Source organism: Xyrauchen texanus, chromosome 37 (genome assembly GCF_025860055.1).
Source record: "Xyrauchen texanus isolate HMW12.3.18 chromosome 37, RBS_HiC_50CHRs, whole genome shotgun sequence".
NCBI classification, from domain to species: domain Eukaryota; kingdom Metazoa; phylum Chordata; class Actinopteri; order Cypriniformes; family Catostomidae; genus Xyrauchen; species Xyrauchen texanus.
In genome coordinates, this window is record NC_068312.1 from 11119263 (window position 1) to 11132518 (window position 13256).

At 38.5% G+C, this 13256-nt stretch overlaps 1 long non-coding RNA gene across 1 annotated transcript; it reads left to right on the plus strand.

Annotated features, from left to right (window-relative positions):
* The first annotated feature begins 1632 nt into the window (after positions 1-1632).
* Positions 1633-12320, plus strand: LOC127630621 (uncharacterized). The gene is made up of 3 exons (XR_007968885.1): positions 1633-1931; positions 8389-8674; positions 11896-12320. It is a non-coding gene; the product is annotated as an uncharacterized LOC127630621 (long non-coding RNA).
* Positions 12321-13256: the final 936 nt, after the last annotated feature.

Genomic DNA, 13256 nt, shown 5'->3' on the forward strand with positions numbered 1-13256 from the left:
GTTAAATTAATGTCTTCTAAAGTAACATGATCACTTTTGTTGAGAAAAAGATCAATATTTAAGTACTTTAACTCTAAATCATTATTCCGTTCCGGAGTGGTAAGCGTGTGACGTAATCGCACTTGAATCGTAATCGTAATTGGCATTTGAAACATGTGAGAACCGAGACACGTGCATCACAGCTAGAAGATCAGTGCTGTTTACAAGTGAGAAGGAGGAACCCTATACAGTAGCTTGGTTGGTTTTGGTTTAGATCTGTATTTATTTACTCAAAGTGGTGCATTTGTTGCACTTATCCTGGATGTCACAACCGAGAGGAGAATGTGAGTTTACGTCGGTATCATGGCAACGCGAATATGTCACACGAGAGACCGATTGAACTCCAGCCTCTCCTGAAGCTTATCCTCACATATAGTTAAAAAGCATCTCTTTTAAACACCAAAAGTGATTATCGCTTAAGACATTAATTTAACTGCTGGAGTTGTATTGATGACGTTTATGCGGACTTTGTGATTTTCAGAGCTTCAAAAGAGAAATCTTCACTTGCATTTTAAGGACCAACTGATCGGAGATATTTTTCTATTTTTCTTCAAATGTGTTCTGTTGAAGAAAGAAAGTCAAACACACCTGGGATATCATGAGGATGAGTAAATAATGAGAGCATTTTCATTTTGAGTGAACTATCCCTTTAATGCCACACAATTGTAAAATGACATATACATGAATGGTAAAATTGCAATCACTGATTATAAACCCTAGAATGCAAATGTGGGTAAAAAAAGACCCATTTAGCCATTCACAATTACCCATGGATCTACAACAGTAATACAGTAGTTTCCCAATAGTAACCATGATTATACTATATATTGTAAACATGTGGTTTTACAAAGTTTTTACAACAAATACCACAGTTAAACTATGGTTACTGTTAACAAAATATATTTTTATTAAGGGCAAACCTGTTGAAGTGTTTGTTACAAAAAAGGAGTATTATTTCTTTGGATTTGGCAGTAATATATTTTTTTTCTGAACATGGCAAATACCAATCCGTACTGAAACTGTGACACTAAAACAGTGATACAAACCGAACCGTGAGAAATTTGAATCGTTACATCCCTAATAATTACAGCTAAACTGAATATTTAACTGCTGTCAACCCGCTTCCTACACTGTACTATGTATTGGTTTGAATCAGATTAATCAATAAATCTAAAATACTCCATTGAAAGTGGCCGGTCCTGCCCCTGTGCATACAACCAACATCACTGTTTCCTAAACTTCACTTTTAATGAGGTAAATAGTTCAACAAGATTTGCAAATCTCAGACTATTCCTGTACACAGAGCTAAGCAGTTCTTCTCTCTCGCTTTCACAATGATTAGAGTCAGACTGACAGAGTGCAGCAGTCCTGCCCTGCCCCGGCCAGAACAGTAGTCTGGAATACTGAGAGACTCTTCTTTCAGCAACCTCAAAAGCAGCCAATCACAGCGCTCTTGCCCCGGGGCTGGCCTCAGCCGGCCAATAGGAGGAGCTATTGCCAGTCACATGACATAATGTGCCCCTGTCCATCAACGGAGTCATATATAGCCCAATCCAGCAGCCTCAGACAAGGCTGTGAGTGTGTGTGGGACCGGCTGAGGACTCTGTGTACTTACAGTTTGCTTTGCGACTGACTGTGAGTGCTGGCGTGTGGGTTTGGGCCCAAATGAAGGAGCGAACGAGTGTGAGAGAAAAAAAATCTATGTAAAAAAAAGACTGATTATTCTGGAGGTTAACTAATTTTGTGCTCAAGAAGGACTCAAGATTTTGGGGGCTACTTTTTAGAATAAGTACATTTTCGTTCTATCACATTTTTCCAGTTTTCACAATTTTGACAGAATCCTGAAAAGCGAAAAACTGCAAGTCAGCTCTGGTGACTTTATGGTGGGGGGGGTAAGTATTTTAAACTCATTTCACTTCCTAAATATATATATATATATATATATATTCTATTCCTCTGTTGCGGCTCAAAAGTCATTTAGAGTGTAACATGCTGGCGTGCTGTGTGCGTTGACTCCGGCAGAGTTCATTCAGTGCATTCCACCATTACATCGTGCTTGTTTGCTTTTCTGTTATCCAAGTTCTGAATGAGGGCTTACACTTTTCACACGCAAAGCTCCCGGGCCAGACTGCGTCCAGACAGGCATCTGATATGCAAACCGTCATGATCCCTATTAGTTCCACTATCACCACTGCTTGTAGTGCTGGGAAACTCTGCGAGAGAGAACGAGTGAAAGAGGTTTGTGAATGAGTTGGGTGGTGCTAAGCAGCAGTCTCATTGCCTTATCCTAGTTGTGAAAGTTTCTTCATTATCTTTATAACGCTACTTTCGGGGCGGCTTGTATGCGGAGGGTGCGATTTGGCGGCGAGCAGAGGTGTTTGTGTGATGTGGGGGGGTTACAGGCAGACAGCGGGACAAAAGCGACAGACCCCCAATCCAGACAGATTAGGTTAACCTTCATCCCAACCCAGAGCCGTACGGGTCACCCGGTTGAGAGAGAGAGGGGGACAGAGTGGGCCCCTAAGGGTTAGAGGTTGCAAGACTCTTGCTCTCAAAATATGAAAGGGTGGAGGGATGAATTTTCTGTCCATCTGTGTCGGTCTCATATTTCCTTACTGCATAAATGTGTGTTTTCTGTTTTGGTTTTTGGTGGGACGTGAGAACAGACACACGAGATGCCAAAAAGGGGGTAGTGAGTTCACTTTAGCTGCTAAAACGAGAGGGAGGGAAAGGCATCGAGAAAAGGTCTGTAATTATGACAAGGAGTCTATGTTTTTTCTTTGTGTATATGTGTGTGGGTGGGGGTTACAAGGGTTGGAATGTATTGACTGACAGCAAATGTTGTCTACCAATTTATTTTTCATCTTTACACAATTGTCTTGTCCAAAGGTTTTAATCCAAAAATCCATATCAGAGAATGAGACTTCCAGAACTATAACAGCAAATGCAGTTCTAAACAATCCTAAAATTCTGAAAAACATACAATAGACTTAGAAATAGGAAGATCAACCCTAATACACAACCTAACACGTAAAAAGAACATTTTTTCTAACTAAAAAACTTCAACTTAACTTTTAGTTTATGAAGTGTTTTTCAAATGAATATGTTCCCAAATATCTCCAAAGCAAGATTTTGTCAAATTTAGCTCACGTTTAGGGACAGTTTTGTCCTAAAATAGCCAAGTATGTACACACAAACGCACACTGACAGGCACTTTTTTAAGGGTCATTAACAATATTTAGCCATCAAAACATCACAAACTAGTTTAATGAGCAAATGGGCGAAAAAATATTTATTTCAGAAGAATCAAACACACCAGCAGCACCGGCATGATTTTTATCTTCAGAGGAACCAGACTGACGCAATAAAACGTGTTTATGTCCAAGAATGTCCTGTGTAGGATACAAATGGTGTTTATGACATTCTGAGATACCGGCATGTACAGTCTTGTTCAGTTGAGCCAATACAGGCAAGAACATATACACACACACACACACCCCTTTCCCCCCACCGGTAACCACTTATACTTAGACTATATGACAGATCGGCCACAAAAACTCAAAGTTTCCAACTTCAAATTTAAAAACATGATGTTGATGTTCTTTCATTTTGATCAGTCTTTAATTCACTGAAATGACCAGGTGTGGAATGCAATGAGGTTGAATAGTTACAACATTTTCATTTTTTGGAGAACTATTCCTTTAAGAGCATACACTTTTTCTTTACAAGTTCCAAGCTGGACAAAAGGAACTCTAGCCAGCCAATACAAAGCTTGAACACACACACACACACACACACACACACACACACACACACACACACACACACACACTCTGTGTGCAAGATTATCAGACAGTGCTAAGTCTGGGGGATGGGACGAGGGGCGGGAGAGTTTGGGACAGGATATGGGAGTCTTTGATGCGAGGCGGAGAGGACTGCTCTATAACAGAGGAAGAGTGCCCTAATCAGACCCACAAACCAGATCATAAGCAGTATGCTGTAAAACCTGAATAACACCACCAAGGGCTATACAATAAATTTAATTTTTCTTGATTTCAATTACATTTGTGAAAAACAACGATTACAGCATTCCATTTAGTCTGCTTGTTACATCAAAATGTAAATCTATTTACGTGGTTTTTGCAGTCTGAATACTTCTTTCTCAATATCATCGCAATCTCTCATTTCGAACAAGTGTAAAGTTTAACATTCAGTCTTGATTTATTTATATATAAAACAATTCAGAAACTAAGTTCTCAGCTTGTTTGAGATGTGTAGCCAACATAAAGATTATGGCATGCAGTTGCTACACACAAAGTAAATTTACATATGTCATAATCGATCAGACAAACTCACAATTGGCTAACAAACAAGGTGTCTTCCATTAAAAAATCACCTCAATCCAATCATACTTTTTCATTCCCTACTTCTCAATCAAATATGGCCATCTAATCCATCCACGGGAATCCTGTTCGGCCCTCACCCCTAGCTCTGTTTACACACTAGATGGGAGAAAATAGGTCAGCCTACTGTGTAAAATGCAACGGCTTTAGCCGAACCTGCAGATTACAACACCCCTTGATCGTAGATGTGGCGTTGCGGTTTAGGACTCAGTCGTGTGGTAAATATGTTTGGGTTTTTTAGTCCTGTCCTCATTCCTGAGAAGTTAAAATGAAAAACACCGATTGCCATGCTTAAACACCATTGGTTGCAGATAAGACATGCTGTAAATATTGCAAAGATTCTGTCTTTCAAGTTCTGAGTCATTACATTGTAGGTGAGGTGAAATAATGTGTTGTGCAATACGGTTTCAGTGGTCGTTTGAGGTGTAATTTGTACAATCATTCAGTAGTTTATGGTCTTCTCAAAGCCTGATCCTACAATAGTGTGTGAAGTCGTAAAGAAATACCTAGACGGCTGCAAATCAAAGCAGGAAAAGTCTACTTTTTGCACTCCTTTTGAGTGTCTAAGAAACAGAATTGCTTTTAATTGGCAGCTTGTGCATTTTGCTATGGTGCATAAGTGTGCTAAGAACAACCTATTGACCTTATCTTTAAAACAGGTATAGAAAAGGTTGTTTGTGTGTGTGTGTGTGTGTGTGTGTGTGTGTGTGTGTGTGTGTGTGTGTGTATATAAAGTAGTATGCAAACAAAAACCGAAGCCTTTGCACAGAAAAATCTGTTTTTCCGTCAGCGTCGGAATGTAGCATGCGTTATGTAGTCGACACATGCAACAGAAAAATTTAAATGATCACTGGGTTCTCTAAAATGTAAAGTTGCATAAAATGGGTAAGAATACACTTAAATAATTAGCCACTAGAGGCTTGCATAACACTTTAATTTCATCATGGGTAAGAGGTGTTTCTTGGCACAAAGCGAAGTGGCCATTTGAAATGGCCCATCCAATCAGAATTTACAGTCGGAACTAGACGATATGCATTTAATGCTGCATGCTCTACAAGACGAAAATGGTAAGAAGTGTCGATTGGTTGTCAGAACTGTGGCTAAGCAGTTGATGAATTGGTGCTCACGTCGAGAGCAAAGGCACGAATCTGGCCCACCATACAAATCTGGCCCACAAAATAGTGAAAGAAGTGGAAGAATGCAGTCTAATCTGTCAATTTGGACATCTGGGAATGACTTTTTTTCTTCATGCTAGGCGTAAACTTTACTTAAGCATTTCAGCTAAAAGAGCGTACGGTCTGTGAGAAGGAAAAACAGACAAAAGGTAAAGAGAGTTAGAGTAAGAGATGAAATGGCACAGCTGGGAGTGTAGACGACAGCGTGAGAGAGGAGTGTCTATTATAATGCTCTTAACCGTCACAAAGGGAAAAGAGTCAGAGCTGCGGCACTGCCAGTGCTGTGTTAATGCTTCCCTCTCGGACTGTCAGTTCGCCAGTTCCTTGCGCTAATCCTCCGAGCATTAGCCGCTCTTTGAAATGTGAATGGAGAAGCCTCCTGATTTCTTGAAGATCACCACACAGTCATCATCAGTGTTTCGGCTTCTTTCCACTAAACTCTCAAGTTAAGTACTTTGCGATTGCTTCATTAGCTAAGCTGAGTCGTGAGGTGCGGATTTGCTGCGCTTGCGTTTATGGAGGTGTGCTAAATGTATTGGATGGTAATGTACGCAAATGTTGGTTGACTTTGAGGCCTTTTAATCCATTTACATTGAGAGCGAGCGACGCAACATGCAAAAAATAAATCCTTTTCTTAATCAGTATTTTATCTTTTCCAGTAAAAACTCTGAAACACCCTTAAAGAGAGATACATTTACTTAAGAAGCAAAATTGTGTAAGACATTTGGAGTAACACTGGCAAATTGTTTAATATTATAGGCATTTCACCAAAAAGTGTTAGATGTATGCTTAAAACAAGAAAAAAGTTAATATAGCTGGTTTTAAAAGACCATTAAACGTTACTGGAAAATAAGACAAAAATACAGATTTTTTTCTCCCGCAATGTTGCATTGCTTACAACACGCTTGTTTGCAATGCAGATGCGTTGAGCTGACTTATATATATGTGTGTGTGTGTGTGTGTGTGTGTGTGTGTGTGTGTGTGCGTGTGTGTGTGTGTGTGTGTGTGTGCACTTTCATGTTTAATTGACGTCATAGAATAACATGCTCTCAGTGATAATTTTTAACATCATCAGTAATGTGATGACAGTGAGAAGACACATCAATTTACACAATAGACAGACAAAGGCATACATGAACATTTGGTTACCATAATTGCCTCTTTTCCACACATTAGTGTGTGTGTTTTGTGATAAGTGCTCGGACACCAGAGCTGGAGATTAGCTTCAGTTTGAAGCAAACACTGTGACAGCGTATTGTCAACAGAACAGATTAAACCCGGATTAAACATCCAAATCAAGTGTTTTATTTGCCTCTGCATATCCTTGGGCAAACACAAATTAAGCAGCATATCACCTCATCAAGGTTACTTTACATATTATTAAGTTTCTAATAATTGTAAAATATTTACTATGGTATTACTATATATCATATAATCTATAATTTTACTATACACTCATTGTTTTCAGATGTCAAATTATGTATTTAGTTTTTTCAGTTTTTTTATCCAATGTATGAAAAACAAACAAAACCACAACTGTATAATAAGAATACGCAACCAATCACAATTCAGTACATAAAAAGATGCGCAACAGTACGCAACAGATGTAGGATTGATGACAAATCGAAATTCAGTATGCAAATACTGCACTGAGAGACCAATCGCTATGACTTCATCTATGTTGGTTACATATTGAATGCTAAACATTCTTTATATGTAAGGCACAAGATTTCCACGATTCAGTACGCATAAAGATGCAGGAAAAAGACCAAATCACAATTCATCATGTTAAATAAAATGCAAGAAATAGCCTATAACCAATCACAATTCAGTATACAAAAAGATGCAGGAAAAAAGACCAATCACAATTCAGTTCGTACAAATATGCAAGTAGCCTATGACCAATCACAATTCAGTATGCAAAAAGATGCAGGAAAAGACCAATCACAATTCAGTATACAAAAAGATGCAGGAAAAAAGACCAATCACAATTCAGTTCGTACAAATATGCAAGTAGCCTATGACCAATCACAATTCAGTATGCAAAAAGATGCAGGAAAAGACCAATCACAATTCAGTACATGAACAGATGCAGAAAAAGACCAATCACAATTCAGCACATAAAAAGATGCAGGAAAAGAACAATCACAATTCATCATGTTAAAATCATGCAAGAAATAGCCTATGACCAATCACAATTCAGTACGCAAAAAGATGCAGGAAAAGACCAATCTCAATTCAGCACATAAACAGATGCAACAAATAAGACCAATCACAATTTAGTATGCAAAATGATGCAAGAAAGAAGACCATTTGTAATTCAGTACGCAACAGTTGCAGGAAAGGCAAATAAAAATTCAGTATGCAAATACTGCACTGAGAGACCAATCGCAATGACTTCATCTATATCGGTTACATTTTGAATGCTAACATTGTTTATGTAAGGGACAACATTTTCAAACTTTACTCTTAAATGTAAAAAAAAATAATGTTTACATAAAAAAATAAAATCACACACTAACCTATGGCTGAAATTGTCTAGAATACAAAGTTAGAATGGAGTCTGTACACAAAGCTGTTCAGAAGTTCATTACTTAAGTTTAATGTTTTCCCCAAACCAGAATTTTTGAGGAGTATATCAATACAGTTGTGCCTCGCAATTCTTTTTTGGTACATTCTTTATTCCCAAGGTGTCTGTGTTTTGTTTTGTTTTTTTGATACCCACAATAAATGGGTCAGAGTCTAAGTGGTGGTCTCTTTCTCTCCTGCAGAACGCCCCATGAGTTTGACTGACAGAGAGATGTGCTGATGGAGAAGTGAGTCGTTCGGCTCTGACCCCGAACAATGAACTTCAACATGACGGGAGCAGACAGCCGCCATCATGGAAATGTCACGGCCAACATCAGAGACCCCACAGCCTCCTCTTTCATTCCCTTAATCCACAATCCTTCCTCTCCTCTCTTCTCCTGAGCGGCATACATATTCATCGACTCAAGTCCTCACCATTCTAATGAGGGCTACACCAGCGGGCTATGAAAGAGAGCAGAGATATGGGAGGTGGGTAGGGGGTTAAGAAGAGAGGAGAGACGGTCTTTGAACTCCCAAAAAATGAGGGATGATGAGAGATGATGATGAATAGATAGATGGTTGAATCGATGAGAGATACAGTGAGAGGGACAGATCTGATCCTGGTTTCTTCTCGTGGTCTACAGAGAGCAGTTATTAAATTAATTACTTAGTCACTTTAAATAAATGTACTTTTATACATTTATTTTACCCTGCAAACTGCTTAAATGAGGGGGTGGGGGAAATGTAGGTGTACAAGAGAGGTGGAAGACATACCAATGAAATGGAGACACAGATGTGAAGATAATTATAGGATGTATAATGTTTTGAGGTGCTGGTTTTTCTATCTTTTGTAGATACACAGGTCCGATCAGAGTAGATATGCACAAATATAAGTGACAATATCAGTCCAATTTAACATATAAATTACTTATTTTATTTATAATTAAAATTAATATTTAAATGATCAGCATCAATCTGATTGGGCAGATAATCTTTTCCAACACTTATGCGCTAGGTTAGTCCTAATCAGTTAACCATTTTTTTCTGCTTAACTAGAATGTTTTGTAGTGACAGACCAATATATCGGCCAGGCCAAATAATCCGCTGGTATTTGGATATTTTAAGAATATCCAAATATCGAATAAGCCAATAACGGTGCCGACTGACCAAATGAATATTTTCCATTTTCTAATATTTTAATTTAAAAAAGTCTATTTAAAATAAGCAATATGCATACATCTTATTCAAAAAATTTATCAAGATAGCAGTATTTTATCGACAGGGAGCCAGTACAAGGACTCAAAGATAGGACTGATGTGATCACTTGTCCTGGAGCTAGTCAGGATTCTAGCTGCCGAGTTTTGCACATACTGCAATTTATTTAGTGTAGATTTAGAGACTCCAGTAAGGAGACATTGCAATAATCAATGCAATAAAACAACTAAAGTATTGAAGTTTTTCAACCACAGAGCAAATAACATATGGTGCAAATTTGCAATGTTTCATTGCGATGTTTTAACAGTATTCTGCACATGTGGATCAAATGGCAAACTCGCATCAAATATAACTCCTAGATTTTTTAGTTTTGTTTGAAACTCCAAAGCAGAGCCATCCACGGTTAGAGTTAAAGAGCCTATTTTACGAAGCTGGTGAGGAGAGCCAATAAGCATCATTTCAGTCTTGTTACGGTTAAGACAAAGAACAATGAGGCATCCATATTTTTATCTCATAAATACGATGTGAAAGAAAAGTGACTGCCACATTATCACCAGGTTTAGAATAAATGTAAATATGTGTCATCCCTGTAAAAATTATAATTAAGACTGAGTGATATAAGAGCTGAACAAGAGGAAAAATGTAAAATACCAAAGAGTGAGGGGCCTAAAATTGAACCCTGAGGGACACCAAAGTGAACTGAACCAATCTCTGGCCTACAGCCACCCAGAGTGTGACCAACAGTGTCTAAAGCGGCATTGAGATCAGGAAGGATTAGAACAGAAAGAGATCTAGAGTCAGAAGCTATTACCAAGTCATTAGTCACTTAAAGCTGTTTCTGTACTGTGGAGTTTAGGGAAGCTGGATTGAAGGAGCTCAAAAAGATTGTAAATAGTGAAGTGATTGTGTAACTGGGAGGCAACAACTCAAAAGATTTTTGCAAGGAAAGGATGGTTAGAGATGGGACAAATGTTGTTAAAGTTGTCCATGTTGTCTTGTGTACTCGAGTTAGAGCAGCAATTTTAAATGCTGCTGGCACAACACCAGTGTGCAAGGAGTTATTTATTATACTCGAGACTACAGCACACAGAGGCAAACATGATTTAAATAAACTAGAAGGTAGAGAGAGGGTCAACTATGCAAGTGGTAGCTTTCTTGCATGGTATCTCATTGCCTACAGAAACACGGTCAAGTAGAGAGAAATTTGAGAGAGGGGTGCCAGGAAATCAGGACGGACTGAGAGAAGATACAGAAGAGATTGGAGTAGTGAGAATGTGTTCAGGAATATTGTCTCAGTGCTAAAGAAATCAAGAAATGTGTTACAAAGTTGAGTTCAAACAGGCAAGTTGGTGAAACAGTTACAATTGTTCAATCTATTTATAGTAAGAAAAAGTTGTCTGGGATTGTTTTGATTGTTAAGATCTGACAGATTTAGTTGCTGCTTTATAATGACGCAAGTGGTCCTTCCAAGCCTGGTAATATATGGTTAAATCCAGAAAGACGCCACCTTCGCTCCATTTTATGACAAGCTGTCTTCATTGAGCGCAGATTGTCGTTGTACCAGGGAGCAGGACACAAAAAGGAAACAGTCAGTGATTTCAAAGGAGAAAAGGATCCAAGCCAGATAGGAGTACAGTATTTACTCCTGGATAAACAATATAAACAAACAGGATCAAATCAAAACACTCCAATAAAGACAAAGTCTTTTGTCCTGAGTTTTTCGAGTCAATGTGGATGTTAAAGTAACCCAAAATAAGAATTCTCTTAAACTTGAGGCACAGTATAGACAACAGATTTGTAATTCACAGAGCGTGCGTTAAATGACACAGAAGATAACGGGAGAAACTCCAAACGTGGAAGCACTGACAAGTTGTTAAAATGAACAGTCTTTTAGTTTTACGCCAAAGTATTGGAACAGAGATGGCGGTAGAATACAAGTGGATAAAACTGTGCCTTGAAGAGCGATGCATGTAGCGCTTTGGTCACCGTTTTCCTGTATTTCGGCAAAGTTCATAAATGTCTTTTGCCAAATAACAGTTCCTTTTTAGGTTCAGTAGCTGGTGTGAGGTGTACCTTAAAGCCATACGGAGGGAAACTACATCCACAGTAACCTCGCACTAGCGTAAATCCTAGCCAGGGCAACAGCAGGGTTGACTCCACCAGAAAGCTAAAGCTCAAAGATAATAACAACAGTCCGAAATTAAAAAGTAATCCCACATCCAGATTTTTTTGAATAAGTTGATTTTTACTCATTATCATATAAGTGTTTTGTTTGCTTATAAAATGCGCTCTGTATCGCCTAAAATGTCTATATCAGCACATTCCTAGTTCAAAGCCCAAAAAAGGAGACATTTAAGTTCCAACTTAACCAGTCTCGGGATATATCTGTCCAAATGAATGCTGCCGTGGTGTGAAATTGGTCATTTTCTGCACTCCTACACTCTTGTAAAGGTAGAAGAGGCTGTCTGAGGTCTATTTTCTCTCTTCACACACAGTTAGCAGCAGGAGACAGGAAGCACAGACTGAAAGAGTCGCTGGACTCGCTATCAGAGGGGGAAGACAGAGCGTTCCCATTCGCCGCTTTACAAACCAGATGTTCCATGGCCTGGATCTGCTTATTAGAGCCGAGCAATAGTGCCAAATGTACAGAGAAATCACTTCAATGTGACGCTGTAAGCAAGCACACTTCACATTAATGAGGGAAGTCAGTATTGCGTGCTAATGTGTTTGCATTCATAATGGTTGGACAGAGACTGTGATTGTTTCACTTGCAATTGAAGGGTACACCAGGGAGACTGTCTTGACACACATGGCTAGTTGAGTAAATATTTGCTTTTTTTAATCCACATCAACATTTTTGTTAAAATGTATATGAATGTATAAGCAAGTGTTTCCCAGCCTATTCCAAAAAATAGATTCACCAGGTAGCACATATATATTATAATTTATAAAATGCGTACACATTATTTTGTTTTCTTTCCAAAAAATAATGAGATTAATAGCAAAGAACTAATCACGATGGACCCCCCAACCCCCCCCAAGAAAATTCAAAATCTTTTCAAATACCCCTGGAACCTGCACTTGTGCCCCTGATTGGGAAACGCTGGTATTAAGTAATTTACAGTATATATCTTAGGTGTTGTGACATGTCACCATCTTTATGCTTTCACTAATTTGTCCTGTAGTGTGACAAATTACCATTTAAATGTAAAAAAAATATGCATGCATAATAATTATAATGCGTGCCTGATAATTACAAAATTATGAGCAAAATGCTGTTTAAAACAGCTTTAGATAGTGTGTCGCATGTCACACAGCAGGACATGTCCAAAAACATTTATAAACCCAATAGAGCCAAAAATATTTTGTGTCATCTACCCACTGGTAATTCATGGACTGCGTACACGAGTTGTTTGTGTGAGCAGGTGTGTGAAAGGTGATAACAGACAGTGCTCTGGGGTTCACCGAGGTTGTGGGGCTCAACTCCTGCTCGCAAACACGCACACACATAAGCAGACCACCAGCCGTTAAACTGTTCCACTTAGCTGAAACCAGGTGCAATAACCCACCACTTTTGGTTTCAGTCAAGAGCTATTCAAATAGACGCTCAATATCTGCATTATATTCATTCATTTCTATTTATGCATCTTTTAAATGACTTTAAAGCTTTACATTTGTAGTTAGTGCAATGCTCTAACAGTTAAGCTATAGGAACTTGCTCAAATTAATATAGTTAATGCCTTCCTATAACATTTGTCTATGTCTTCATGCTACAGACTGCAGATATCTTGTGTGCATCCATATGATAGGACATCCAAAGAACCGCATAGTGTTCCTCTTTCATTGTCATACCTCT